At 40.9% G+C, this 26,588-nt stretch overlaps 1 long non-coding RNA gene across 1 annotated transcript; it reads left to right on the forward strand.

The window, feature by feature from the left end:
- Positions 1-9,727: 9,727 nt before the first annotated feature.
- Positions 9,728-26,079, forward strand: LOC137164748 (uncharacterized). The gene is made up of 4 exons (XR_010923183.1): positions 9,728-9,803; positions 19,179-19,250; positions 23,127-23,260; positions 25,051-26,079. It is a non-coding gene; the product is annotated as an uncharacterized lncRNA (long non-coding RNA).
- The last annotated feature ends 509 nt before the right edge of the window (positions 26,080-26,588 follow it).

Below are 26,588 nucleotides of genomic sequence, written 5' to 3' on the forward strand. Positions count from 1 at the left end.
GGGAACAGTGAGACAAGAACAAAAAAACCATTGCGCTGTAGCTAAACACAGATTGTGAAATGAAGATTTTTCCATGAATTAATAACATTTTCAGAGTTCTCCTACACCTCCCCTCTCTGTAACTGTAAACTTCCAGATCTGTCCTTGCCACTGAGCCAGTCTAGATCCAGCTGTTCTCCATCCTATGCTCTCCAGACCTCACTGAAAACAGCAGCCTTCAGCCAGCAGGAACCGTGGTAGACAGAAGGAGTGAGAATACAAAGAAAACCTCCTTTCCCTAGATAGCCAGCTCTCTCTAGTGTCAGTTCACAAAAATTACAAGAGTGCAATAGTCTTCCCCTACAGGCAGCAAACCAATACAAGATGATTGTGCTTGTATTTTTGTTTCATTTTTTAAAAGGTTCAAAGCCTGATTGTTCTCTCACGTTGATGAGAAACAGAAATAACTATTGAAATTAGTGGAGTTACACTGGTGTAAAAATGATGTGTGGTCAAAACCAGATCTTTAATCCGACTGGGGAATGCCACTCCTGACTAGAAAGCTGGGACCTCAGCTCCTCATTGTTTTAAGCAGAGGGTGGACTAGATGGCCTCCTGAGGTCCCTTCCAACACTAATCTTCTATGATTCTTCTATGATCCTATGTTATCTCCTCCTCAGAGTAGCCAGGCTGAGAAAGATCTGGCATGGGGATCCCAGGAGGAGCAGAAGTAATCTGCTGTCCTTCAGAATCATTCCTTCTGTGACCAAGGGAGCTGCCCATGTCCTCTAAGCCAGAGGGTAAATAATTTAGGTCTCTAGATCGCAGGTTTTGTCTATTGCCTATCTCATGATATAAGGCAGTGTTTCCCAACCTTTGTGCTGGTGACCCCCTTTGGATTTAAAAAATATTGTGACACCCCACCCCTTCTCTCCCTCCCCGCCATTAAGACCTGAAAAAATTGCAACTCCCAACCTTAAATATCATGAAGTAAATTATGAATACTCAGGGCCAGCATTGGGGGGGTGGCAAGCAAGGCAATTGCCTGGGTCCCACGCCACAGGGGGCCTCACAAAGCTAAGTTATATGTTTCAGCCTCAGGCAGCAGGGCTCCGGCTTCAGCTTCAGGCCCAGGACTCTGGGAGGGAGCTCCACCTCCACCCCCGACTCACCTCAGTGGGCTGATGGGTCAGTGTCAACAGCTCCACATCCAGTGCTGGCTCTGCCCCCAGAGACCCCCGCACTCATCTTCCATGGGTCATCTTCCTTAGTCTGTGCCCTGGGCCACAGCGAGTCTAATGCCAGCTCTGTTTGCGACCCTTTCAACAAACATTTTGAATAGACCCCGTAAAAATTGTTACAGTGAAACCCATAGAGAGACACAGCCATTGGGTAAACTCTTGTCTCAAACCAGCACTCCAAACAGGTAGTGTAAGGTAAGGGGAAATAACAACAGACACTTTACAACCAGCCGTGACCAGCGAAGGGAGGAAGATAGGTGGGAAGGATGGGGACTGGGGGAGGAAGATAAGAGATTAGGGTAAACAATGCTTAAAGGGAGGGTTACAGGGGTGGGTCGCAGACCTGGAGAAAATAATGTAAAGATTCAGGGGGAGTCTCTGAGGGGAAAAAGCTTCTAACAGCTCCCAGGGCACCTGCTGCTACCTCCTACCGCTCCCCTAGACTTTGCTCCACTCTCTCATTGGCCCATCCATCACACGCACAGGGGGCCTGTGTCCATGGGGGAGCCGAATGGGGCCCAAGGAGCAGCAGATGTACAGCTTTGGAGGAGGCCTAGCATAGCATAGAAGCCAGGCCACAGGGGCACTGCCATCCCTTGCCCCTGCCCCACATACACATGCTGGCTGCCCAGCACCTTGTAAGGACATGATCACAGCCAGGCTGGCAGGGAAGGCTAGGGCACTGAGCAGTGGGGAATGAAGGGCAGAGCCAGTGTTCCAGCGAGGGCATGGGCTCCTGGAACTCAGAGATCCCTCATCCCCACTGTCATAGCACCTCCATACCCAGAGAAACCCCCCTCTGCACCCCCATATCACCAGAGAGAAACCCCAAATCCAAGAGATCCCCAGTGAATCTCACTGCATCCCACAGTCACCTATCTGTTGCAAGACCCCCAACACCACTGAATCTTACTGCATTCCTCAGGCCCCTAGCATCCAAACTCACAGGATGCATTTCATTTTAATAAGTTGTACGAGTCCTATGGCCTCATTTCAAAGCAATACGTATAAACTTCATGGACTACAAATTGAATCTGTTTATGCAATACATGTATAAAAGGTAGTGTGAATTGTGTGTAGCAAATGCATGAAAATTTACTTTGGACAGGGTTAGGTTAGAATCCCCACTTTTTTTCAGACCACTTTAAGCACAAGAAGAGGTTTTAGTCTGCTCCTCAATCTGGGATGGCAGGGGGTGTCTCTCCTCCAGCATCATTGTTTAGCCACTGGTCCCCATCTGTTCCAAAGTCCTGCAGAACCTGAGAATTTCTCTCCCCACAGGGTGGCGCTCCTAGGCCCATGATTTGCTGACAAAGCACCCAGCAGCCCCAGCTGTCTCTGTGAACAGAGATAGAGAGAGCAGCACCTCACTCCGTTCCCATAGCTTCCCCCAGTTTGACCTTTTTGTGGCTCTGGAAGCAAGCCACATCAACCATGCCCACACAGAGCAGGGCTCCTGCACCTCCAGCGGTTGCCTCCAAGCTGGGAACCAGGGTGCGACCCCTATGGCAGGACAGAGATCTTTCTACTGGTGTGCACCTTTCCACAAGCAGAGTGGGGGGTGCCAGAGCTCCTACCTTCCCTCCGGGTACTGCATCTTCTGGGTCTAGATGACACCTGGATCCTTCTGTGTCTAGCTTCTTTGTCATAGTCATACAGTTTAAGACCAGAAGGGACCACCAAATCATGCAGTCTGACCTCCGGTATATCACAGGCCACCAGCACCCACACCCTAAACCCTACCAAGCAAAATTAGATGAAAGTATTACAGCCCTCAGGAAATTAGACTATTCTGTGCCGTAGGCAGCACTCACTGGACAGTCAAAGGCTTTTGCAAAGCCCAGACTTAGCTCAAATAAGCGGGGGAGGGCACACAACTGCAAATCAGCTGCCCCCTTTATCCAGCCAATGGCTTAACAGAGAACAGAAGGGAGGATTGGGAGAAGCAGCTTCCCCCCTGCTCCCTGCCATACATGCCTTTGAACTTCTCTTATTTCCCTGCTGTCCAGTCACAGGTCTAATGGCAGTTAGGAAATAGCCTCTAATCAGGGACTCAGCTTCCCAAAAGTGCATGATTCACTGATCATGAACCAAACTTCTGTGGTTTCACCTTCTTTTTATACTCTGTTTAAACACACCTCTCTCTTCTATGTTTCATTTTTACATATAGGTATCCTCAAACATTAGCCTCCTTTGCCTGAGTTAGCTGAAAACTATTAAACATACCAAGTGCTTCAGAACTAGCTATTGTCAGAAAAAACGGTCTTCCTTTTTCCTGGCACCCATTGCTTGTAGCTACAGAGTGAAGCACTGTTTAAACCGTCTCTCGTTGTTTTCCACATTTCCAGAGAGTTCCAATTCTGTGCTGTGTTTTTAATTTCCAAGCAACTAGCTTGCAAGTGAGCAAGACACAGAGACAGAAGATGCAGTTTCTATCTTTGCTATTTTTATTTCATCCCTTTGAATGTGTTTGATTTATTTTATTTTAAATAAAACAGGAGTGGACTACAACCACAACCACACTACCCTAAACAAACTTCCTCTGTTTCCCAAAAAAAGGACATTCAGAGGCTTTCTTTGGAGGAAGTATGCTAAAAAAATACACTGTCTGCATAATGTGAAGCTATTTCATGTCTTTCTTTGGCTGATATTTCTATGGTGCAAATTCAATCAAGTTCAAATTTACAAAACAACCAAATCAGAGGGATAGCAAACAAACAGAAGACTGACCTGTGGAGGTCAGAGCAGAGGGGGCTGCACACAATGAAGCGAGATTCAGGCCTAATGACTAATTTATGGGGGCTAGAAAGAAACTCACTCTATAATTGACAGGTTCAAGGTTCCTTGCACATTCCTCTGAAGAACCTGGTACTGGCCACACTGAAGAGACACCAATCACTGGCCATTAGTACTGGTCACTGTCACAGACAAGATGTTGAACTAAATGAACCACTGACAAATCAAGAGGTATAAACCCAGGAAGTTAACAGTTAAGATTAAACTTTAAACAAATACAAACATGTTAAGGGCTAGATTTGCATTGCTAGGACACCAAAATCCTTACCTCTCTCCTGTAGTCCTAAAGTGATTTTTAAAAATACATTAGATCCCCCCTCATCCCGAAGTTAAGGTTGTTTGCGGGCCTTAACTGTGCATTTCCCTACACTTACATGTTTGAATTCCTGTTAAGTTTGCTTTATAAAAATGCCTGCTCTGAACTTGTGAACTAGGCAGGAGGAGGGTAGAGAGGGACAGCAAGTGGCAATTGTGAAGCATCATGATATGAAGACCGGACTAAAGGCCCTCAGACCATAAATATGCTGCATGCAAGGAAACTTGTCCCATCAGCTGGAATTCTGGAAGAAGGGGATAAAGATAGCTTCTTCTTCTTCTCCTTTATGCTGCTTTTCCTGGTGAGGGTCATGGTGGCAGCATGGAGAGTAGAGAGTACCAGACCTCCCTTTCTTTTGCAACAGGGTCTAGCCCTCCTGGAGTATTCCCAGTTCACAGGCAGGCCAGGAGATACAATCCCTCCAGAATGTTGTAAGGCTTAAGGTTGTTTTCAGCTAACAAGTTGGAGGTCGAAACTCATTTAAATGGCTAACGAGCATACCTGATCCTGAAGGCCAATGGCTAGTGTAAGCATCGATGGCTCAGGCAGCCAGATGTCCTCTTAGTGATTCTAATTCCAATGAGACCAGCACATTTGCTTTTAGAATTTCTGTCTCACCTGCCACCTATCTGTAAAGACCACCCCACCCCTTCTTCTTCCACCCAACCCCCACCCCTACTGTAGCCCTAGCATCCTTGATGTAAGTAGAGTGATTAAAGTGTTTCTGCATGTATGTAACGACCATTATCACGGTTGTTCTCTCCGGATGGGACAGTGTCTGTATTTGTAAATGAATAGATAAAGAATTTAAGACGTACTATGTAATCGATAAGAAAGCGTATACAATTGACCACTGTAACACCATGAAGTTGAAGCTGATTTATCAGACTTCCCGGTATCGTGAATAAACCTCTTCAGTATTGTCTGTGCTGCCTGATTCTTGGAGAAAGAATCCTTCGTGCTTTACAATGTCCTGGGTCAGCCTCAAAGCCTCCTCTCAGTGGGACGTGCCTGGTATAGTTCTAAGGGAAGCCTATCGGGGGCATCCTTATCAGGTGCCCAAACACCTCAGCTGACTCCTCTCAATCCGGAGGATCAGGCTGGAGAGAGGTTACTATGGAGTTCCTCAGGGATTAGTCTTGGGACCAATCTTATCTAACCAATTTATTACTGACCTTGCTACAAAAAGTTGGAGTGTGCTAATAAAGTTTGCTGATGACACAAAGTTGTGGGGGTATTGCCAATACAGAGGAGGATCGGGATATCATACAGGAAGATCTGGATGACCTTGTAAACTGGAGTAATAGAAATAGGATGCAATTTAATAGTGGAAAGTGCAGGGTCGTGCATTTAGGGACTAACAAGAGCTTTTGCTATAAGCTGGGGACACATCAGTTGGAAGTGACAGAGGAGGAGGAGAAGGACCTGGGCATATTGGCTGATCACAGGATGACTATGAGCTGCCAATGTGATGTGGCCGTGAAAAAAGCTAATGAAGCCCTAGGATGCATCAGGCGAGGTATTTCTAGTAGAGATAGGAAGATGTTAGTCCCGTTATACAAGGCGCTGGTGAGACCTCATCTGGAATACTGTGTGCAATTCTGGTCCCCCATGTTTAAGAAAGAAGAATTCAAACTGGAACAAGTGCAGAGAAGGGCTACAAGGATGATCTGAGGAATGGAAAATCTGCCTTATGAGAGGAGACTCAAAGAGCATGGCTTGTTTAGCATAACCAAAAGAAGGTTGAGGGAAGATATTACTGCTCTCTATAAATGCATTAGAGAGATAAATACTAGGGAGGGAGAGGAGTTATTTAAGTTCAGTGCCAATGTGGACACAAGACCTAATGGATATAAACTGGCCATCAGGAAGTTTAGACTTGAAATTAGACATAGGTTTCTAACCATCGGAGGAGTGAAGTTTTGGAATAGCCTTCCAAGAGCAGCAATGTGGGCAAGAAACCTAACTGGCTTCAAGACTGAGCTTGATAAATTTATGGAGGGGATGGTATGATGGGACAGTCAAATTTGGGAATTGATTGATCTTTGACTACTAGCGGTAAATGGGGAGGGTTCTGAGTTACTACAGAAAATTCTTTCTTGGGCGTCTGGCTGATGAGTCTTGCCCACTTGCTCAGAGTTTAACTGATTGCCATATTTGGGGTCGGGAAGGAATTTTCCTCCAGGGCAGATTGGCAGAGGCCCTGGGGGTTTTCGCCTTCTGCTGCAGCACGGAGCACGCGTCATTTGCTGGTGGAGTCTCTGTACCTTGAAGTATTTAAATCATTATTTGAAGACTTCTGTAACTCAGTCTTAGGTCAGGGGTCTATTACAGGAGTGGGTGGGTGAAGTTGTGTGGCCCGTGTTGTGCAAGAGGTCAGACTACATAATCATACTGGTCTCTTCTGACCTTATAGTCTATAAGTAGCGGCTCTATTCTGAGGATCTCCTGAACAGCTGAGCCCCTCACCCTATCTCAGAGAGTCAACGCAGCCACTTCGTGGAGAAACCTCATTTCCACCGCTTGTACCTGCTATCTCATCCTTTTGTTATTACCCAAAGCTCATGACCGTAGGTGAGGAGGGGGACATAGACTGACCTGTAAACTGAGAGCTTTGTCTGAAAATTCAGCTCCTGCTTCACCACCATGGATCAGTACAACACCCACATCACTGCCACCTCCGAACCAATCCGCTGATCAGTCTCACGCTCCCATTCACCATCACTCATGAACAAGATCCCTAGATACTTAAACTCTTCCACTAAGGGCAGCTGCTCCCCCTTCCTCTGGAGAGAACACTCCACTTTCTTCTGGGAAAGAACCATGACCTCTAATTTGGAGGTGCTGATTCTTATCCCAGCCACTTCACACTCAGCAGCAAAGCATTCAAGTGTGCATTGAATATCACAGGCAGAAGAAGCAAGAAGGACAATATCATCTGCAGAGAGCAGAGATGACACCTCTGAGTCCCCATACCAGATACAGTCCCCAACTTGGCTGTGCCTTGATATCCTGTCCATGAAGATCACAAACAGAAATGGGGACAGGATGTACCCTTGGTGGAGTTCAACGTCCACTTTGAATGAACTCGACTTACTGCCAAGAATGCAAACACAACTCTTATTCTGGGAATAGAGGGACTGGATAGTACGCAGCAGCAGCAGTGGCATCTCAAACTCCCACAGCACTTCACACGGGACATCTCGGGGAATGTGGTCATAAGCCTTTTCCAGGACTACAAAACAAAGGTAGACCGGGTTAACAAATTCCCACAACCCCTCAAGTATCTGCGAGACAGCAGGTCGGTCATTCCACATCCAGGACAGAAACTGCATTATTCCTCCTGAATCTGAGGTTCAACTAACCAGCGTAGCCTCTTCTCCAACACCCTGGCATAGGCTTTGCCAGGGAGGCTGAGAAGTGTGATCCATAAAGATAGCTGACATGAAAATTCTTTATCTCTTTGCTGTTAGGACTCTCACAGGGCTGGAAGCTAGAAACAAAAGTGAAGTGAGAACTGACAGATTTCTTCAACTCTGTCATCTTTTGGAACCAAAGACTTTAACTCGTTTGTGCTGCCTGCTTTAACCTGTAAATAATTCTCTCATTTCTTTTTTATTAAGGTTAATAAATCCTTAGTTCACTTACTATAGTACACTGTACGAAAGCATTGCCTTTGCTGTGAGATCTGGGTACAAATTGACCTGCGGTAAATGGCTGGTGTCTTAGAACTGGGAGCAACCTGAATATTTTGTGATTTCTGGTGTAAGTGACCATTTACTACTAAATCCAGATCGCCTGGGTGTCAAGAAAGACTGGAATGCCCAAGCAGACTGTCTATGACTCCATGGTGAGATTGTTATAGTGCTTCAGGAGTTCACATCTGTTACTTGGTTGATGAAATCGAATCACAGAACATACTATTGGTTTGGGATACCTGCACTGCTTTTTGATAGTCTGCCCTTGGGCTGGCGTTCACAGTCATGATCCACTCCAGACAGCGTGTCAGGGATGTTTTATTCTTCTTATTGTTTGAAGGATGCCAGGAATGTGCTCTGTGAATGTTAGAGGGAAGATCATTTCAATGCTATGAGCAAAGAAGTTTCTTGCTCCTATCCTTCAAACTAGTGGACATAAGCTGATGCTAAACTAGACCAAAAGTTTACTTCATCCCTCAAGTAATCTAGATCTGCATTATTCCAGCCTTTAAATACTTCTTGAACAAGAAAGCAATACAAGTCATAGAACAGGCCATAGAACCCCGGCTGCTATCAGTAAACCAGGCTACTTTGCATAAGGCCAAATCCTGCAGTTCTTTCTCTGACAAAACTCCCATTGGAATCTATGGAAATTTTAACTGAGGAAAGACCTCACACTTTGATCCCTAGACATTGAAGAAGGGACTATTAGGGTATGTCATTTTACCCATTGTCTTACTCCAATTGCCAATCCCAGAATTGGAGACAATCCATGGAAGAGAAGTGGGACTATTTGATGTTGTCAGAACCTTTTCCCTCCATGTTTTTCCTACCCAAATTTTCACTGAAGCCAACACAATTTGATGGAGCATTTCTATTTTGATAGAACTGCATTTTCTGATGCATCAAAGCTTTTTTGACCAACTGTCAGGAACCAAAGCCTGCAGAAGAATTAGTTTCCAGGCAGCTTCATCAGTACAGCCTGCCAGAATGGCTGCAGGTGCCAGCAGGCTGGAACTTAATCCAGCAGCAGCAGCAGCTTGCTGGCTGCTCAATGCTTATGCCCACCACTGTGCCTACTCCTGTGTTACCTGGTTCTTGCTGCTTCTGCCTTGCACCCAGCCTTGCCTGCTACCCTGCTTGCTCCAGTCCCTACCCTCCAGCTTGACCGTTGGTTCCAGCATCCAGTCCCTGCCCTCCGGCTTGACTCTTGTCTCCTGACTGTTGACTTTGGCTCTCACCCTAGTCTTTGGTTCCTGACACCTGCTCTTACCTATAAGCTACACCACCCTCATTCTGGTCGGCTGACACTAGCTCTACTAAATTCCCATTGACTTCAATAGAAGGTGATAGGGCTTCAAATTTTGCAGAATCAGGCCCTAATAAATAAGGTAAGCTGGATGTGGGCCACAGTTTTTAAGCAAGACACTAAAAATAATAGTTGTATTATGCATGTACAGTATACACAGACAAAACATGTTACCATTGGGAGACTGAAGAATGATTTTTAAGAGAGCTAAAAATGTTGAAAGAAACACAGTAGTTTGTTTCCTTCCTTTTTAAATGTCTCTAGTCCTTCTCTTGACCCAAAGCAGTAAGATGGGTGTGGTAAGGGGTGGAAAGGATGTAATGCAGAATGCATCTGTTCTATGAAACCAGTTTACTTTCAAATCTCAAGTTGCTTTATCAAAATGGCGCATGAGGTCACTTACGCAGATATACAGATATCACCAGAAGAAAGAGTGTGTTTTACTTCAAAACCTTTGGATTCAGGTAAGAAAAGAAAGCAACTTTTTTTTTTCATTTTAAATGACAATCTTAAAACTTTTATCATCCTTTTAAATAAAACTTTGGTAGGAAGAAGTGTTAAATTCTGAACAAAATCACTTTTAGAGCACTAAATACTAAAATATCTAATTTATCTACCTTTATTAATATGAGGAGTACTCTGAATTGTGAATTCTAGGAAAAGAAAACTATGGTCTCCCAAGTCCTGACATGTTATTCCAATAGTTTTTCTGAAACATGCTATGTTAGCAAATGGTTAAAAGTTACAAAAAGGAACTATTAGAAATCTGTAGTTACCTTCACAGAAAAGACAGCCTAACTGGAAGCTCTTTACTTATTGTTCTTTTGCATTTTAAAGTAGTGAATTTCGGTAGTCACCAAAAGATATTTTCAAGGTCTGTCAACATTTATTTCTCCTTTTAAATGAAAGACAACATTCATTCTTTGGCAGAGAGCAGGTGATGCTGATAAAACTTGCTTAAGATTAATAAACATAGCACTTTTAACAATGCAAATTACAATTAACTGTCTTTTGAAAAATGTATTAATATTTATTTTAATTTCTTTCCTTTTATAAAGCTGACATGTTGAAAAGAGAAAAATAGCAGTCCAAAAATCAATATGATTTTTATGATCATTCTAAAAATGTTTACTAACTGTATGATTTGTATACAATCTAAGGAAAAAAACTTCAATATAAGGTTACATAAAACCCCCCTGTTTTTCAAAAAATAAAGTGCATCAGATATAAATTAGAAGGTGTAACTAGGAAATAGTTCATGCTTTTAATAAGGTTTAATAAATTGTCATAATTCTCATCACTTATATAGTGCTTTAGGCAAAAATTATCTTAACTAAAATTGTCTTCAGAATACAATATTAATTGCTTACAATAATGCCTTATATCTGTATTATATCAACAAAAGCATCAAGTACCGAAGCATATGTTTTACATTCATATCATAAAATAATTTCTGCTAGTTATAATACAATTTAGTGTGCAAGATATGTTGAAATAATAGAAATACTTGGAGACCTAATTATCAGTAAAATATGTCCTGACTGTGCCGTCAGAGCAGTGTTTTCTCTGTGAAACCAACTTCTGCAAACTGGGACACAGAGACTGAACAAGTCTGTGACTGTACAAAATGTTTTTGTTCTTTAATCCATTGCTTATGGTTTGGCTCTGATACTGAAATCACATCAGCACAGAAGGACCTTTGTGTCTCCATGGAGCCCCACTGAACTCAGTGGGGCTGCCAGGATCAGTTGGGTAGATCCAATAGTAGGATCCGATTCTATATGCTTACACAACGAGTGACTCAGTAGAACCCAGTGTTGTGAAATCTGGACGCATGAAACGCTGTTTTTATCTGAAATGCCATGGTGTCTTCATGTTTGATAGAGTATTCTTCAACGAATCGTCATATTATAATGGTAATATTAGTTTATAGAGTTTAATTGTTTCAAGATACTCTTTAATTAGAATGAACTACACTCAGGAATTGCATGAATCTGGATCAGATCAATAGTTCATCTAATCCAGTATCCTGACTCTGACCATTGCCAGCACCAGATGTTTCAGATGAAACTAATGGTGGAGAAACCAATCAGGGAATAACCAGTCTCCAGGGAAAATTCCCTCCTAAATTCCAATAGTTAGCATTTGGCTTATGCTCTGAAGTATGAACGTTCATATTCCTTCCAAAACTCTTTAAAAATATTTACTATTATAACTGGATATTCTTGTCATCCTTATAGATGTCCAATCCCCTTTTTAATTTTGCTAATCTCTCTGCCTCAGTCTCTTGTGACAATGAGTTCTACAAGTGAATAGTGTATTGTATGAATAATTGTTTCTTTTTTATCTTTATTTTGAATTTGCCACTTTTCAATTTCACTGAATGGACTCTAGTTTTTGTATTATGCAACAGGGTGAAAAGAAGTTCCTAATCTATGTGATCATATGAAATTTTCCACATGCATCTGATTATTCTCATCACCTCTTTCTTAATTTTAAGCATAGGATTAGGTGCTTTGTTAAATTGGAACTCTGATTCACAACTTGGTGGCACAACAATGTTAATATTTTTGGTAGCATGAAAATTTACCCTTTATTCTGACTCCTTGTTTTCTGTGTGAGGATTACAGTACAAAATATGAATATTTGCAATAACATATATTTGATTAATATTGTTATAAACTGGGTGAAACCATGTTATGGGTTGGGTTAAAACCCCACTGAGATTGATGGGTCTGAATTCACCCTTCAATTAACATAATTGCAAGCATAAGACTCCTGCTAAGACAAAAGTCTACGTGAATCCACACAGTAGTTTATGGCAGCGTATTGTTTTGGTGGCGGGGGTGTGCGTAGGAATAGAGTTCACACAGAAACTGAACAGACAAGAACGCAGGGAGAGGCAGAGGCAAGAAAGTCAGGCAGGAGCCTGTAAGCATAGTATGACTGTGGAAGAAGCTAAACTAATGGTTTTCAAACTTTCATAGTCACTGTCCCAGGAAATAGTATTTGCTGCAATCCACCCCAGGAACTGTCTCAAACTGGAACAAGTGCAGAGAAGGGCTATTAGGATGATCTGTGGAATGGAAAATCTGCCTTATGAGAGGAGACTCAAAGAGCTTGGCTTGTTTAGCATAACCACAAGAAGGCTGAGGGGAGATATGATTGCTGTCTATAAATACAGCAAAGGGATAAATACCAGGGAGGGAGAGGAATTATTTAAGTTCAGCACCAATGTGGACACAGAAAGAAATGGCTATAAACTAGCCAGAAGGAAGTTTAGACTTGAAATTAGATGCAGGTTTCTAACCATCGGAGGAGTGAAGTTCTGGAAAAGCCTTCTAAGGGGAGCTGCGGGGGCAAAACACCTAGCTGGCTTCAAAACTGTGCTTGATAAATGTATGGAGAGGATAGTATGATGGGACAGCCTAGTTTAGCAATTAATTGATTTTTGACTTATGGTGGTAAATATGCCAATGGCCTATGATGGGATGTTACATGGGGTGGATTCTGAGTTACTACAGAGAATTCTTTCTTGGATGTCTGGCTGGTGAATCTTGCCCACATTCTCAAGGTTTAGCAGATTGCCATATTTGGGTTTGGGAAGGAATTTTCCCCCAGGGCAGATTGGCAAAGGCTCTGGGGCTTTTTCGCATTCCTCTATGGCATGGGGCATGGCTCACTTGCTGCTGGATTCTCTGTACCTTAAAGTCTTTAAACCCTCATTTAAGGACTTCAGTAACTCAGTCATAGGTTAGAGGTTTATTACAGGTGTGGGTGGGTGAGGTGCTGTGGCCTGCATTGTGCAGGGGATCAGACTAGATGATCATATTGGTCCCTTCTGACCTTAAAGTCTTTGAGTCTATGAGAGATCATATGGGATTTCTGTTGCAGCTGAGACAGACTGTTTTTCTTTCAGGGAATGCTGGTGACAGTTACACTACAGCAGTGGTTCTTAACAAGGGGTTCATGTACCCCTGGGTACGCAGAGGTCTTACAGGTGGCACATCAACTCATTTAGATATTTGCTTAGTTTTACAACAGGTGACATTAAAATCACTAGTGAAGTCAGTACAAACTAAAATTTCATACAGACAATGACTTATTTATGCTCTATATACTAGACACTGAAGTGCAAGTATAATATTTATATTCCAATTGATTTATTTTATATTTATATGGTAAAAATGAGAAAGTAAGTAATTTTTCAGTAATAGTGTGTTCTGACACTTTTGCATTTTTATATCTGATTTTATAAGCAAGTAGTTTTTAAATGAAGTGAAACTTAGGGGTCCTCAAGACAAATTGGACTCCTGAAAGGGTATAGTAGTCTGGAAAGGTTGAAAGCTACTGCAGTACAGTAAGTTTTAAGTTAAAAAAATAAATAAATGTATTAACATACCAGCTTGACAAAGGTCAAAAGAGGAAGTTATGGTTTTATGCTATGTGTGTTTTAAATAGATCACTGATATAAAAAGACATATAAAAGCTTCAAGTGATTAAACAGCTAAATGTGTCTTTGGATAAAATAAGAAGAATGGGTAATAAAATGGACAAATCGGTAGAGAATAATGATATTAAATGGGTGAAACCTGACACCTAACTGAGAAGTTGAAAAGCCAAGAGGAAGTGCTAAGATAGATGCTACCGATGCATGTCAGAAGGACTGGCTGTTTGACCACAAAGCTGCTAACTGCTTGGGTAGTCACACAGATCTGTTACATTGTTGAAAATGTAAAACACAGCAGACCAACTCAAAAATGTAGAGCCATAAATAATTTTACCTGCATGACAGAAAGGAAAAGGCAACAGAGATGCTAGAGTCATAGAGTCAAAGAGTCATAGAGCGATTATGTTCTGCCATTTCATTCACTGTCTCCTGCTGGTGGTGTCCCCAACTAAGAGAAAATTACTAAGTCATTGGTATAGTTTATATGGACTGAGTATAAAGTCAGCAAGCAATATGGAAAGACTGTAAAGTTCAGAGAGTCAAGAGTGGCCATATCTGTAAGGGGACAAGTAGCCGACAAAGACTTAACCATGATAGTTGGCCAAAGAAGCCTGATGTGTGTGGGGTAGAGGTAAGGAGGAGGTGGGAAAGGAAGGGAACGGAAGGGAAGCCCTCCAGGGGCTTTTTACAAAAACACATACAGAAAAACTGGATGCTTTTGGCAGGTGCTCATCCTGGCCTCAACTACTGAATTCTGAAAATAATATCTGGGGAAAGTCCAGAATATGTGTTTGCACGTAAATGATGCATGGGCTTTCATGGTCTGAAAATAATCCTAAAAGCAACAGATGCGGACATGGAGAATATGAGACGCAGACTTCAGTGTGATTAAATGCTGAGGCTACCACTTAATTAACTTAAACCATAACTTAACTGAAGTGAACAGCACCCCTCAGCTACCTGCCTCCACATACCACTGTAGTTTGATAGCTGCCCACACCCAGAAGCTGTGGTGAGAGCAATCTACCTACCATTCACATGCAGCTAGCCTGGATGCCTGAATGTCAGCCTTCATCTCTTCACACAGAAGGGTTGAAGAACTGAGATGACTGAGAAGAGCCTCAAGTGGGGCCAGACATTGAAACTTGTTCCTCTGCTTGCTGTGCCAATGCCTAGATCCAATGACTAGTAGCCTGCCAACTGGGGATATAACAGCCTCAAATTGACCATTGCTAACTTGCAGTCCACACTGGAAACTCATCAAAAGTTGGGACAATTTAGCTCCATCATCAAGAAATTGCCAGACCAGGCCTCCTGAATACAAAGAGTTAAGTGAAAAATCCTACAAAGTGGTGCATCAGTTTTACTTTGGTGGGGAAATACCTTCCAGGCCTCATAAAAGATGATTAACTGAGCTTCTGGTATACCTGAGGACCCCCACATATGTAAAAGAATGGGGGAGGAGTAATGGAAAGAACTCCCTGGAAGGACCAGAGAGAGGGGGAGGGACTAGAGGAAAACCCCAGCTTCTTGCTGCACCTCCTCCTGAGTAATGGGTAAAAAGGGTGGTTCAATTATTCCCAGCTTTGTCAAAACCGCACCCCAATATTCAGTGTAAACAATTACAAGAGAGATACATGCCTTTGGAGTGTGGAATGATGACATCTCAAGTCAAAGGAGACTCTGGTTGGACAATCACAATTCCTCATTAGAGAGGAGAGCTGCATCATGAATGGTCAGTCCAGATTTGCAAATATGAAAAATTTCCATTAGAAATGCCTTCAAAGACTCGATAAAAGAAGCAGAAGCCATAACCTTTCAGCACATTGCTCCCCTCCAAGACAAGGAAAGCAGGACACAAGAATACAGAGAGAGAGAGAGAGAGAGAGAGAGAGAGAGAGAAGGCATGGAAAAACCTCATTGGCTGGCCAATAAAGAATGGCTTCTGTTGGTAAACAATAAAAAACTTATCAAAGGCACATCCATGAATGAATGTTTTTCTTTTCCCTACCCACTGTACTATCCAGAGAAGAACAGTGAGTGCTGCTCTCATGCCAGCTTGATTGAGAATTAACTGAACAGAAGCTTCCACAAGTCAATAGACTAATGGACTGTATTGGAAGAATCTCCCTCTACAGTAGTGCTCATTATCAATTATCAAAAGCCAGCAGCTATGCATATTTTTCCCTTCTGTCCCAGTGATGACTGGATTATATTAATTGAAATATTTTGAAAGTATTTACTTGAGTTATAAAGTCTGTTGATGACTTAAAAATATAGTACTGTCTTTGTATTTTGCTAGCAATGTTTTATCTTGAATGTCTAGAAATGACTAAATCTATAAGACCCAGCTCCTCAAAGGTATTTAGGCACCTAACTCCCATTGACTCAAGAGCAGGTAGGTCCTAAATACGTTTCAATATCTGGGCCTAAGTGAACAAAAAATACGGAGATTGGCTAACTTGTTACACCCATCCAGCATAGCATTACATTATTCCAATAATAATTGTGTTTACATTCAATATAAAGAAAGTGTGCATTCCTGGGGCAATCAGAGTCTGGACATCAGTCACCAGAAACAGACAAGTTTCTTGAACAACAATACAGAGACCTTATGTGTAGAGAGCCTGGTGCTGCTACACAATTTGTATCTGCATCCAATCGCAATCCGCAAACATGGTCCTCAGTTATAAAGCCGATACCTGCAGATTTGCAGGGCTCTAGATACAAAATTTGGGTCTGCATCCATCCATGATCCACAAACATAGATGCAGATGTGGATATTCATGGATTTGCAAGGCTCTACTTATGTGATTTTTAAAGCAACAGTTACCATTGCTTAACTTTTACTTAGAGTAATATAAGAAACTTTAGCTAATTAACATTAGGATAGCAGGTTATGGATACACTTTTATACCTAAATGGGGAATATGGGCCTTGCTGGACCCTAGGCATAACTAGCAGTGTGAACCAAAGGCAGTGAACAAGAGTAGTCTTGGCCTTGGCAGAACAGTAACACAACTGGTGTAAGTAACCAAATAAGTACATTCCCAACCACAGAAGATGTTACAAAACCACACAGATCTCGCAAGTAACTAAGTAAACACATTCCTAAGAGATGGTATAGGAACATGCCAACCTCTTGTAAAGATAAAGAGGGGATGATGACAGGATAAGGATGTTTTGTTCAAACTATGAGGTACAAGGATAAGAGTGGTAACTAACACCATCTGGAGTGTAACTCATAACCTGTGTGTATCAATGTATAAAATGGAGAGTTCATAGGAAGGGCATCTCTGTGCTGGTCTAAGGGACAGCATCCTGGTGTTCTGATTGTACTGGTACCTTGTTGCAGGCACGAATGTCTTAGTGTTCTGGCAGTTCCTATGGGCACTATGACCATGCTTTGCCGACAATAAACCTGGCTGACTGTCTTCACTACCAAACCGAGCCTGTGATCTCTCTTTATGAATAACATGGAGGTCTGCTGAATCAGTTAGCTGCATTCTCTGCTCGTGCAACTAACACCAGAAGTCCCAGAACAGCAGCACTAGCAGCATTAACAACTCTGCAAAATTAATAACCGGGAATATCAAGAGAAATTAGAAATAACTTTAAACTATTACTTGTAGAGAGTAGGTTAAATGTGTGATATCATGGGTGATGTTAGTATGTTTAGAATAAAGATTCTGGCTATGACTCATCTTACCTGGGAAGGCTATTTTGAATTCAACTGACATTTTTCTGTAATTAATTGTCTAAATTTCCAATTGCAATTTTAGAATTACTGTTGATTCTACCAGCATGAACCAATTCATAATTATTTGACTCGTGTATATATTTATTGGTTTTTAACTGAACTGGTGTTTAACTTGACTATCAATTTAAAAGATCTATATCAAAGATCTATAATATCCTGTTGGTACCAAAATCACTTACCAAGGGGATATATACTTAGGATAAGTTACTAACAATGTCTACTAAGCAAGACAACATACAAAAACTCATGAGAAATCTGGTATGTGTAACTGAGTCATTGAATTAACAAAGTTTATATAACACATAATAACCGTAATTTATTGTTTGTATCGCTGTACTGCCTAGGAGCTCTTGTCGTGACCATTGTGCTAAATGCTGTACAAACACAGAACAAAGAGACATTCCTTCCCCAAAGAGCTTACAACCGAAGTATAAACCAGAGACAACGAATGGATACAGACAGAAGGGGGAGAGCAAGGAAACAATGAGACAATAGTGTCTAAATATACCAAAGAGACGCAGGGTGTGCCGCACATATGTCTTTCAGGGCTTGTCTACCCACAGACTTGCACTGATTAAGTGAAGGTATATTTTTAAACCAATTTCACTAAACCAATGCAAAATGCTGTATAAATACTCCTATTTCAATTTACAGGTGACTTACAATTTAAGTTGTTTCCTTCTCAATTTAAACAAAACAAAAATGTCACTCTCTACAGGATTTTTGGAGACATTCTTAGTGTAACATTTTCAGATAAAATCATTTGTTGTGTATCCAGCATGATCTCCTTCACTTTATTTGATTCCTTAACTTAGTACCATTATATATGCATTTGCACTGCAAACCATAATAAAAACACTATATTATATATACACACACACACACATTCAAAATACTGCACTAATTACTGATTACAGATTGTTTGGCATCTGACTTTAGGAACCCTTGATTTTACAAAAGATGTCTACGGGTACTTTTATAAAATCAGGGCTGCACTGTGAATAACTAAATATGACAATGTGCTATAATCAGATAATTATAATTAAACCATTTTAGTGTTTTTAGTGTTTGTGGTTTGAGGTTAAATTAATTTTTAAATTAGATTAATTTTTATTTGTTTTTATTTATTTTTTCCCATAGCATCATTAAATGGCAGAGTTATGATTTCTTGAGTGCCTTACCTATACCTTTCTATACATTATCATGTTTAGATTTGTTTTAAATTGAACCTTAACTCTGAATTTCCTGGGTTTGTAATGCTTTCTGGGGAATAGTTACAACATTCCTGTAATGTTTTTCCTAATAAACTACTGATATTTAGTCTCATCTTAACTCCAGGTCAATATTTTTTTCCTCTGGGAATTCATACAGTTTCTGGATGTTATTAAATACATCGGTAACTTTTTCCTTTTCTTTGAAAAATTGTATAGTGGGATAGCAGGATTATATCCTTAAACCTGATAATATCATTTGGGAAGTGATATTGTTCTAAACTATTAGGGACGAGGCAACTGTGTCCTTTCAGGGAAGAATGAAACCTTTTCTTGTGTTTTATTTTCTCACAAAAAGTCTGACACTGCAAGGTGCTGGAGTCAATGGGGACAACATTTTTTGTGTGTCTCCTTACAGGAGAGAGGACCACCTATGCTGAGGTGAAAGTGGATTGGAAATCTGACAGCACATCAGAGGCTATCCCTTCAGGTATTACAGTACCTCAGGAAATACGAAAGTTCATCTTTCTAACAGGTTGGACAGGCTGGACAAACATGTCAGGGATGGTTTAGGTTTACTTGGTCCCGTCTCAGCATACGCAGCTGCACTTGAAGATTCCCAAGGTCCCTTCCAGCCCTACATTTCTATGATTCTGCTCAGATCTCATTTCTGTTGATTAATGATTCAGAAGAGCTTTTTATCTAGGTAAAACTGACATACTGAGTCAGACAGACTAGATGATCACCCATGGTTCCTTCTGGCCTTAAACTATGAATAAAACTTAATCCTTCCAGTTTACTGGAAAGATTTTGATTGTGTAGAAGACATTTACCATAGAAAACAATGGGAAAAATATAGTTTTAAATAGGTAAATCAGGGTTATTTATTAGATTGGCATTCAAAACTGCTTGGGGGAGGGATATTGAACACTTTTTATTTGCCGGTTGCAGGAGCTGAAAGTAATTGTAAAAGCAATGAATCAATGCAAGCAAATGCAGTGGCTACATTGTTTTTTTAATGGCTTACATACAGCGTCAGCTGTTAGTTGTTTTGGAGCTCAATCCTGACGGTTTCTGAGCATCCCAAACTCCCAGTGAATCCAGTCAGAACTTGTCAGATAAGATCTTTATTGAGGGAATCTTAAATCAAAGCTAAGGTTGATCAAAAATTCTTCACTGGGTTTTTGACATATTGAAAGATTTTGCAGAAAGTGTCTGGTTTTTTTTTTGGAGAACTTTTTTTGCGGGGTGAAGGGGGATTGGGATTTTTCAGCCCAAATTTTCAGTTTTTAGATGTTTGGATTTTTGATGAAAATGAAAAATTAAGTTTAAATCAAATTAAAGTAAAAGAAAAATTGTTTTTAGAATAGCTTTTCCTAGGGAGGAAAAAACTCATTTTCTGACCATCTCTACTCAAACCCTTGTCATTTCCTGAATTATGTCCAACCCTATCTGTTCATAAGTGTGTCAGGTGCAGTCCAGTTTTTATGTAAATACTTATCTTCATTTAATTACCTTTATCCTTACTTTGTTTTATGGAATCTGTAATAACCTACATGTGGCTAGAAAACTTGAAGACTAGCTATAAAGCAAAAAGAGAAGTCACATGAAGAACAAATAGACTGACAGTAAATTTTTCAAAAGCATCTAAATGATTTAGGCCAGATTTTCAAAGGTATTTCAAAGGAATTCATGCAGTTAAAGATGCACATAGGTGCCTCACCTGCTAAGAGCCTAACTCTCATTTCGTTTAAATGGGAGTTAGGTGTCTGATAGTAATGTTCCCAATGACAAAGTTAAGCATGTGTGTAAGTATTTGCAGGATTGGGATCTTAGAAAAGTAATGGCAGAATATAGAAAACTCAGTTGTGTAGCAACTTCCATCACAACTATTATTACATTGTCTTTGTAGATCAGTACATACATGTATTAACATATATAGGATTACTGTTGAAAGAGTTGTATGTACTTTATCATAAATATACCAACATGATAACATAAAATAATGTACACATTTTCAGAAAGTGCAGGAAGTCGAGACAAAGAAACTTCACTCAATCAGCAAACAATACATAAAACTCTAAGAAAAAAAACATTTTGACTGGAATTTTCAAGAGTCCTCAACACTAGGCTAACTCTGTTGGCACTACTCTCCTGGGAATTTTACCAATAACTTCAGTGGGTGCAGTTCCATGAACGTTTAAAAATCCCACCCTTACAGTTGTATATTGTTTTTGTTATTTAGGGGAAACATAGAAAGTAAGCATAGCTATTCTAACATTTTAAAAAATGCAAAGAATTTTAAAAATAAATTATATTTCATTGGGGGGGGTTATAGATTTTTTAATATAATTGACATTTTTATCGATTTTTTTCATTTATTGGGGTTTTTCTAAAATGCTTTTAAAATTAATGTCTTGGTCATCTTATTCATAAGCTAAGGTTTAAAAGACTCAAAATTTAGAAACATTTTAAAAATTTTCTTATTGCAGAAATGATAAATGATCAATAAAAATTGGAGATAAAATTTTCAAAATAATTATTTTAAAAATTGATAATCAACTTTTTAAAACAATTATTTTGAGGGGAAATTATATTAAAATATATTATGATTTTTTTCCCATTTTTAAAAACCCAGCTCTGAAAGTAAATAGATTTTTAAAAAGTAAGCATGGTTGTATTGGAGATGATCATTTTAAATCTTACTTATCTGTGTGAAATGAAAACTGAGGAAGAGTCATAAAGAAAGATGACATTGAGACACTGAAAGAAAAGTAACTAGAGAGTAATGGGAGGATTAAGCAAGCCAGGGATCAAATTAATCCCTTGTGTTACTCCACTGTAGCCAGTGGAATTGTACCAGGGATGAATGATCTGACCCATTTATTCACCCTGTGCCTTTTAATTTTCAGCATTACTGATAGCATAAAGCATGTTCTAAATAACACCAATAAACACTTCACGAGTGAACAGAAAACAACAGGAGCGTTTAAGATATTTTTAGAGGCAATGCTAACCACAGAAAAATGCTAAGCGAGCACACCAGATGTTTTTTCCATTGTTAGGTTAATCTGTATTTCTTACCACAAATAAAAGACAGACCAAATGTCTCAGTATGTGTTTAAGCGTAGTGGACAGCCTGAAGACGGAGTGGGTCAGACTCTGATCTCAGTGACAATGGTGTAGCTACAGAAAAACTTTGTTGACTTCAGTGAAATTCCTCCTGATGTTAGTGTAACTGGGATTTGATTCTGGCCTCACAAGTCTTGTTTGTGTTGGACTGTTACTAGGGCTGTGTTCTTAACCCTGCTATGTGATTATTGCCTTTTCCTTTGCAAACACCTAGCTGTTTTAGGGTTTCAACATTTTGTTCTACTAATACTCTCCAGGCTGAAATGCCTCATAAAGGATCTCAACCACTTAGCTCTCCTCATGTAACTCCCTTTAACAAACCACTGGGGTCCAGATGCTCAGCTGGTGTCAGTCAGCCTAGCTCCTCAACAGATAGGGAATGTCACTCAGAGAAAACAGGATAAGTGTAGAGGAATGGGGATGGGAAAAAAAAATGAATGGATGTCAAGAAGACAAGCATTATGGGTGAAGCAGAGGTGATGAATGTGGGGATTAAACAATGGATTAATTTTTTTCTCTACACCATAAATGTAAATACAATAGATGGCCTAGCTGGAAGAATAGATCAGAGAAACTGCCCATTTTGCCACTGAAAACTTAGCTTAAAATCCCAATTACATCAAAAATGAAAAGGAGTTTGCTGGTCTTTGACTACAGTACTGGAATAGCAGAATTGTGTGGGTAGCCCAGGGCTGGAATAGCAGGAGAGGGCTGCAGGGAAGGATTGAGGAACATTGGCAGAGCTGTGCATAAGCACTAAAGAATGGTAATAAGCAGCTCTTTGTCTTCTTTGTATCAAAACATTTCCTTGCCCTCCGCTCTGCTTCTCTCTCATTGTGTTGGAGATTCACTCTCAGGCCCTACCAGCTTTCCACCTGCTTCATAAGGATCAGGTTACCACTTCTATAAAGTAGGTAGGCAGTATTACCAACTTCAAGCATTCAAAATTATGATTCAGGCCTTCAAAATCTAGAGATCGACTTAACAATTTTGAGAGCTTAAAGGTAACACATTTGGGGTTGTTTTTTTGCTGTCTGGCTTTTCAGCCTTAAAGTTCACATTTTTAGGCATTTTCTTCTCAATCAAGAAGACTAGAAACTTCAGACTATAGGTCAGAAACGTCAGACTAGGGGTATGAATTTTCCTGTACTGATGGAAAAGGTATTCCTCTGGGAGGCAAAACCTCGGCAGCTTCACGGTACTGCAAATCACCTCTTCTTTTTCTTATGGGCAGGTACCACCTCTCAAGTCTCAGGCTGGTTATATATTATTGCAGTCCTGGGGATCATTACACTGATTCTGCTACTTACTGTGATCCTCTTAGCTCTGCGCTAAGAATACATGGGATGCAAGTGCTGCAGACACAGAGTAAGTCACTTTTATCCAATCATTTGTTTTCCTGCAAAAATGATCAGACATCAGGCCAGGAGGTGGAAGGACTCCCTTCCGTTACATCCCCAACATCAATTCGCTTGGCCAGTCACTTCACAGCTGCATTCAGATAACATCCAGCGCTCCCTGCTGGCTTTGTGTAAAATGGCCCATTTTATACTTTTTACTAAGCAAGTTCTGCCACCATCCATGTTTTGGTGGTATTACCAATCGGGCCAACTACCTGCTCCCTTATTGGAGGCCACATTTTAGAAGTGGTAGCCTGATTTTCAATTTTTCAGTTTGGATGGGAGATAACCCCACAAATACACCACATACCTTACTCATCATACTGTTAGGGTAGCCAGGAGTTACTTTCGTAACCGCAGAATCAAGGCCAGAACTAAGGGAGCACTCATGTGCTGCCACCAGGCAGTCCAAGGTATGTAGTCTGGGATCTAGAGAGCCCAAGAGAACAATAGAATCTCTCTGTGTCCAGGAGCTTCTTTTTAGCCTTTTATTGTAATTACAGCTTAATCCTCTTCCTTCTCCATCAAGAGGACCACTATGGTAGAAGGTGCCTATCTCTAACATGGCAGCAGGGATCTCAGTGAATATCAGGGTGCAATTTCAGAAAAGTACTGTAGATCTCAGTATCAGGCACATGGGGGCATTTAGCCATTTGTGGAGATAAGAAAGAAGTCCTGTGGGGATCAGTGTCTGTCTGGACAGAGGGCACATCATGCTGGTGAGGGGAGTGACAATGGGACACTGGACTTTTTCAAAGAGTGGAGCATGGGAAGCAGCCCTGCTACTGACAGGAACTGAATAATTTCCCACAGGCCTGCAGGATGCGCTTCCTTCTCCCTCATGATTGTTCTCCCAGGAAATTATTACAGTGAAGACAAAACAGCAATTCCTGTGGCCCCTCCAGTGAGGGTATCATGGGTCTGGAGAAAGGTGAAGTGACCCATTACTAGCAAAAGGCCTAAAGATGGCACATGGTGGCAATGGCTCCCCATTCATATTTACTACCACCAGCAGTGCTGGATTCAGGTGTAGGCAATCGTCTGGGGTAGGGAGCTTGCGGGGGGCACCGGGCTGAGTGTGCTGTTTTGTTAGCGGCAAAAGAGAAAATAGAATGCTTGAAATAAAATGTTTCCAGTATTCTGCATGTGGATTCATTTTTCACTAACCTCCTAGCATGTTCTAGGCCTTTGTAGAATCTTGTGGAACCTTCCAGTCTTTCTGAGAACTACATTTTCCTCAAACCTCTCCTACAATATTGTCAGCCATGCCCTGCAACACTATTTAATACCGGTCCACCCAATATTGATGCACAGTTCAATTTCTTGGTGTTAGTACATTTCAGTGATTCATAAAATTAAAAGTTCCTATAAGCTTAGAGGAAATGATTTTTATTTGCATATATTTGGCATGAATAAATACAGATTTACAGATCCTAGCATGCAAATCTATCATCTTATATGACAGGGATAAATCATGCATCTAAGTCATGAAATGGGCTACAAATACATTAAAAATAAGCTATTCAAAGGTTTAACAAATGGGGGAGGGGCACACCAAAGATGCTTCTCACCTGTGGCGCCATTTGATCTACGGCCAGCCTTTTCTTGGCTCCCCTATAGGTCGTGCTGAAGTTTATGACAATGCTCAACATGACTCAGCTCCTCTCCTACTCACCAATAGAGTGTGCTCACTCCAGTAAGGTTGTGCATTCAAAAGAAAAGTCAATTATTAACACTATTTGTCTTGATCTTTTCCAGATAACTCAACTCAGCAACTCTCCTTCTTCAATGAAACATCATCAAACACTAGTTTAAAGCGTTCATAAATTACTCTTTCTTTGAAATGACTTTGATAAAAGAAGACAGGCTTTCAGTTTGATCACACTTCAGTTGCTTCTCACCCATGTGGTTTCTCTGAAAACTGAACCTTCTGACATATGGACTAAAGCTATTTGAATTTATTGCTTATTTCCATAATGCCAGCAATTATCAAGTGACTGGCTTTGTACCTAGATATGGGCCCAACATGAAAAATTCAAACCTGGAATTAGGGCTTATCAACACAGGGAACTAGATTGACATAGTGTGGCAAAGCACCTCTCCATCTCATGGGGCTTAGCACTTCTCTGTCTGTCAGTGGTGTGGTCTGGAATAAATCAACCCTACTCTGGACAGTGTTTGCCTTCCTACTCTGAGTATTTATCAATATTTTCAAAAGTAGGTCTTGGGGTAGGCCTAAAAAGTACTCCCCTCTACCAAACAAAAGAAAAATTCACAAACACAAAATAAAGGGAATACTTTTTCCTGCCCCCTCTCTGTGCGGGTGTTGTCCTGTTTAGGCCTTGAGGTACCTGGGATTCTTTCACCCAGCCTGGACAAGCATATCTCTCTGCTGCCACTAGTCCTGCAGCAATTTATATGTCCTCCTCCTCCTCCTCCTCCCCCCTCACTAAAGGAGGGGTTTTTAAAGGTCTCAAGCAGCCCTTAATTGGACTCAGGTTTCCCTAGTTGACCTTCCCAGCTTATAGGGAAAAGGGCCTTTTATCTTTCTATGGCCCATATCTTTTACAGCTATCCAGTCTGACTTTGTCACAATAGCTGTTGTGGAATAAGATGCAGAGTTACCATATGAGGAGTGATTCCAGAATAGCCATTGTGCTTTAAATTCACAACCTACCTTATTCCAGAATATTTTCCCTGTGTAGACATGCCGTTAGGTTCCAAATACCCTAAAATAAAGTGTGTGTATGGGGAAAGGGGGAGGGACATGGTTTGGAGTTGAGGCTTTGTTTTGACCCATCATATAGATGAAAACCAGCTGCCAACTTCTAATCTGGATTTGAATTTCTAATCCCCCTCCAAATTTTGGAAGGGGTTAAATGGCTCTGAGGGGGAGGGGGGGGGGGGGCTTATCCAGGTTCATCTCATTGTTTAGGCTACCAGTAGTTCAGGCTGAATTGTTCTTACTACTTGTCCAGGTAAATCTCTCATCCCGGTCCATCTAACTTACTGCCACACTTTATTTTGTGTTAATCTTCCAAACTCATCAGTTTAAGTTAAATCACTGTCCTCAGCCTGAATTGAGCTCCATCAGGTGCAGACTCGGATGTATTTAATATTATGTTAGTTCTTAAATTACATCCCTCTGTGATATAGTTGTAGCCGTGTCAGTCGCAGGATGTTAGAGAGACAAGGTGGGTGAAGTCAAATCTATTATTGGGACAACTTCTGTTGATGAGAGAGACAAGAAGGCTTGTCTCTCTCACCAACAGAAGCTGGTCCAATAAAAGATTCCT

Source organism: Emydura macquarii, unplaced genomic scaffold (assembly GCF_026122565.2).
Source record: "Emydura macquarii macquarii isolate MOO-44397 ecotype Brisbane River unplaced genomic scaffold, CSIRO-AGI_Emac_v2 contig_2694, whole genome shotgun sequence".
NCBI classification, from domain to species: domain Eukaryota; kingdom Metazoa; phylum Chordata; order Testudines; family Chelidae; genus Emydura; species Emydura macquarii.